Raw genomic sequence first — 4,803 nt, 5'->3', positions numbered from 1 at the left:
GGGCCAAAAGGAAGAAGGGAAGAAAAAAACATGAAAGAAGGAGAGATATCAAACGTGTCTACCCGCTCACAAGGGGAGACTCAAACAGAGAACAAGCTTCCCCAACCACATGCCTTCACAAAAAGGGGGGAATTGTAGGGGACGACGATCAAGAAGGACTAGGGTGGCCACCCACGGAACTCGCACTGCTTTTCATCCTTCCTAAAAACCAATCCACAACAATCCCACCTTTTCTCCATAAAGCTAGGGGCCAAAAGCAAGAAGGGAAGAAAAAAACCTGAAAGCAAGAGATATCAACACATGGCTATCAGAGCACAAGGGGAGGCTCAAACAGAGAACAAGCTTCCCAAACCCCGTGGCTTCACAAAAAGGGTGGAACTGCAGGGGACGGCGATCGAGAAGGACTAGGGTGGCCACCCCGGGAACTCGCATTGCTTTTCATCATTCCCGAACACCAATCCACAACAATCCCACCTCTTCTCCATAAAGCTAAGGGCAAAAGGAAGAAGGGAAGAAAACAACACCAAAGAAACAAAGATCCCAAGAAAAGAGAGAATCTCAACAGCACACCAAGTAGATGTCCGCTAACCAAAAAGAAATCAAACAAGCAACCCAATCAAAAAGCATCCCACCTCTTCACACCTTCCCACATACATTATGGCACAACACCCTTTCTAGCTTACAAAATAACAAACAACAATCAAACAACGAAGCAAACAAATCACAACCTAAACTTGACCACTAGAAAATACAAGCGTCGCGATGAGACTAGTGTCTGGAGCACGTTACTGAGAAGTAAACAACCCGCCAACTAGACACAAGGCTTCAAACAAAAAATAGACAACTAATAACAAACCCACCCCTCTATTGCACCCCTCCATGTACAAAACACCCAACAACCTTTCCAACGAGAGAGTCAATTGGGGTCAAGAATCAAACTCTAAAGTGGAGTTGTCACGGGCCGACACTCAATGCTGGAGAAAGCCATGGGCCACAAATACATCGATGGTGCAAGGCCACTAAAGAGAGGGACGTCCACAAAGTGCACACCACGAAACAAAGAAATGACCAAGTCCCACAAAAAACCCACAATCCAAAGGGAGGAACAAAGACACAACCCGCTACTTCTTTTTCCCTTAGAAGGGGAGTGGCTCACAAGAGGATGATGAATTCCCTCGACAGCAAAGGCGCGAGATAAGATTTCCACCCTCATGCCCATTGGCAGGGAAAATTGTGATCTTGATGGAGGTCAAACCAAGGGAAGGGTTTTTAATTCGCTGGAAACCCAACCCTTCCATGATGGCATGTCGAGGAACGGTCGGGAGGACTAGGGTGGCTAGCCCAACAGGTTGAACCACTCTTCATCCATCCCATACTGACCCCACCTTGACAATTTCCCCTCATGGAAGGTTTGAGCTACCAGGCGCGTGTGCAACCACTCCCTCGACCCAACCACCAGCGAAAAAGCTCACCCAAGCAACACATCAACCACCGTCGCCTTTTCGAGAGAACCAACTATGGAGGCCTACACCCTTGGCCATGCCTTGCAATGAACAAAAGACTGAGCACCCTGCTACGAATGAGTTTAAATTTATCCATCGTATTTCCCAAGCACCTCAACTACAACAACCATGCCCGGCCAAATGGATTGTCGGAAGGGCCCCCAAGAAACAATCTTTTGAACCCCATACGGAAACACATTGGGGGAAAGAAAAACAAAGGATGGGTGGGACAGCTCACAAGCATGGCTTATAAGCAGGCACATGAAAAAGCAAGTGTTACCTCAAGACAAGCAACCAACAATGTTCCCGTCAAACACTAAGCCTACTCCCCCAGAGACACACCACACAGTCCCACATTGCAATCTAAACCCAACCAACCCAAACCAAAAAAGAAAACCCCTACTATCAATGATCCTACCACACGTTCACCTACGGTAAACTTGTTACGACTTCTCCTTCCTCTAAATGATAAGGTTCAATGAACTTCTCATGACGTCGATGGAGGTGAACCACCATTTTCGACACAATCTGAACACTTCACCAGATCATTGAATCGATAGGAGGGATGGGCGATGTGTACAAAGGGCAAGGATGTAATCAACACGAGTTGATGACACGCGCTTACTAAAAATTCCTCATTGAAGACCAATAATTGCAATGGTCTATCCCCATCATGATGAAATTTGAGAAGATTTCCCGATCCTCTCGAACCAGGAAGAAAAACTCATTGGTTACATTAGTGTAGTGTGCATGCAACCCAAAACATCTAAGGGCATCACAAACCTATTATTTCCTCAAACTTCCATAGCTTAAACGGCCATAGTCCCTCTAAGAAGTTCGCCATGAAGGGGAACCTCCATGTAGCTAGTTACCAGGCTGAGGTCTTTTTCATTATTGGAATTAACCAGATAAATCGCTCCACCAACTAAGAACAGCCATGCACCACCACCCATAGAATCAAGACAGATCTCTCAATCTATCAATCCTTACTATGTCTAGACCTGGTAGGTTTCCCCGTGTTGAGTCAAATTAAGCCATAGGCTCCACTCCTGATACTGCCCTTCCATTAATTCCTTTAAGCTTTAGCCTTGCGACCATACTCCCCCTGGAACCCAAACACTCTGATTTCTCAGAAGGTGCTAGTGGAGTCCTTAGAGTAACATCCGCTAATCCCTGGTTGGCATTGTTTATGGTTGAGACTAGGATGGTATCTGATCGTATTCAAGCCCCCTACTTTCATTCTTGATTAATGAAAACATCCTTGGAAAATGCTTTATAAATGGTCCATCTTTCATAAATCCAATAATTTCACCTATGACAATTAAATACGAATGCCACCGATAGTCCCTATTAATCATTACTACGGTCCCGAAGGCCAACAAAATAGGACCAGACTCCTATCACGTTATTCCATGCTAATGTATTCAGAGCATAAGATTTCTTCGAGCACTCTAATTTTTTCAAAGTAACAATGCCAAAGCCACGACCCAGCCAATTAAGGCCAGGAGCATGACATTGATAAAAAGGATGGAAGGGCAGGTGCACACCAAGTAGGTGGACCGACCTTTACAACCCAAGATCCAACTACGAGCTTTTTAATTGAAACAACTTAAATATACATTATTGGAGCTGAAATTACCATGGTTGGCACCAGACTTTCCCTCTAATGGATCCTCATTAAGGGATTTAGATTATACTCATTCCAATTACCAGACTCAATGAGCCCAATATTATTATTTAATGTCACTACCTCCCCATGTCAGGATTGGGTAATTTGCACACCTGCTGCCTTCCTTGGATGTCATAGCCATTACTCAGGCTCCCTCTTTGGAATCAAACCTTAATTCTCCGTCACCCATCACCACCATGGTGGGCCTATATCCTACTATTGAAAGTTGATAGGGTAGAAATTTGAATGAAGCATCGCCAACACAAGGGCTATGCGATCTTTCGAGTTATCATGATTCACTCGAGAAGTAGGCAAGCCCACGCTGGCCTTTTATCTAAAAATGCATCCCTTCCAAAGAGTTGGGACTTGGTGCACGTATTAGCTTTAGAATTACTACGGTTATCCAAGTAGTATGGTACCATCAAGAAAACTATAACTGATTTAATGATCCATCCGCAGTTTCACAGTCTGAATTAGTTCATACTTAGACATGCATGGCTTAATATTTAAGACAAGTGTATGACTACTAGCAGGATCAACCAGGTAGCACCCTCCCACTTCGAAGGGCATTCTGGGCACTCCCTTACCAAGAGCCAACCTCAACACCCATCAAGTCAAAGAGATGTCAAAATATCATGTAAGACTTTTATGCCTTACACACGCAACATGCCAAGGACATGGCGAACAAATGGGCAGACCTACCGAGCGACAATGCACCAAGGCCACTCCGGAGTTTGCAACTACACCCCAACCAACAAGAAAATGAGTGATCACTCAGCCAGTCCCTTAGAAATGCCTCCAAAATCCTCCATGCCCTGCATCGAGGCCACCTAGGAGTCCACCTAGATAGCAGCAATGGTGGACCTCAATCTCTCGATCACCTGTGGGAGCCTCGATGCAAGGGAAATAAATGGAGAATGACCAACCACACAACCTCTATATTATAAATGAGCCCCAACCCTCCTCTCCCCGCATTGAGGCCACCTAGGAATCCACTCGGACAACAACAACGATGGACCTCGATCTCCTGACCGCCTGTGGTAGCCTCGATGTGAAGGAAAAGGAAGGAAATAAAAAGAGGAAAACTGACCACAAATCCTATCATAGAGAGGCCATACAAACCTCCTCACCACACATCGATGCCACCTAGGAGTCCACTCAGACAGCAGAAACAATGGACCTCGATCAGATGATCACCTGTGGTAGCCTCGACACAAAGGCAAGGGAAGGAAATAATGAAAGACAAACCAAGCCTGCAACCTCCCTCAGAAATCCCCCCCAACCCTCCCCTCCCCGCACAGAGGCCACCTAGGAGTCCACCTGGACAACAACAATGATGGACCTTGATCGCATGATCGCCTACAGTAGCCTCAATGCAAAGGAAATGAAAGGAGTAAAATAGGACCAACCGAGCCCACAACCTCTCTTAGCAATGCTGCCCCCCGACCCTCCCCGCACCAAGGCCACCTAGGAATCCACCTGGATAGCAGCAACGATGGACCTCGATCTCCCGATCGCCTGCGGTAGCCTTGATGTGAAGGAAAAGGAAGGAAATAAAAAGAGGAAGACCGACCGCAAATCCTATCATAGAGAGGCCATACAAACCTCCCCGCCCCGCACCGATGCCACCTA

The 4,803-nt window shown here is 46.2% G+C and overlaps 1 pseudogene; it reads right to left on the bottom strand.

The window, feature by feature from the left end:
- Positions 1 to 1,908: 1,908 nt before the first annotated feature.
- On the bottom strand, positions 1,909 to 3,717 carry LOC149262837 (18S ribosomal RNA; annotated as a pseudogene).
- Between the last annotated feature and the right edge of the window lie 1,086 nt (positions 3,718 to 4,803).

The sequence above is a fragment of the Pinus tabuliformis genome, chromosome 6 (assembly GCF_031772625.1).
Source record: "Pinus tabuliformis cultivar Carrire ecotype Pingquan chromosome 6, CPIR1, whole genome shotgun sequence".
In the NCBI taxonomy this organism is placed as follows: domain Eukaryota; kingdom Viridiplantae; phylum Streptophyta; class Pinopsida; order Pinales; family Pinaceae; genus Pinus; species Pinus tabuliformis.
The sequence above is the reverse complement of the archived record's forward strand: the minus strand, read 5'-3'. Positions and strand labels throughout refer to the sequence as shown.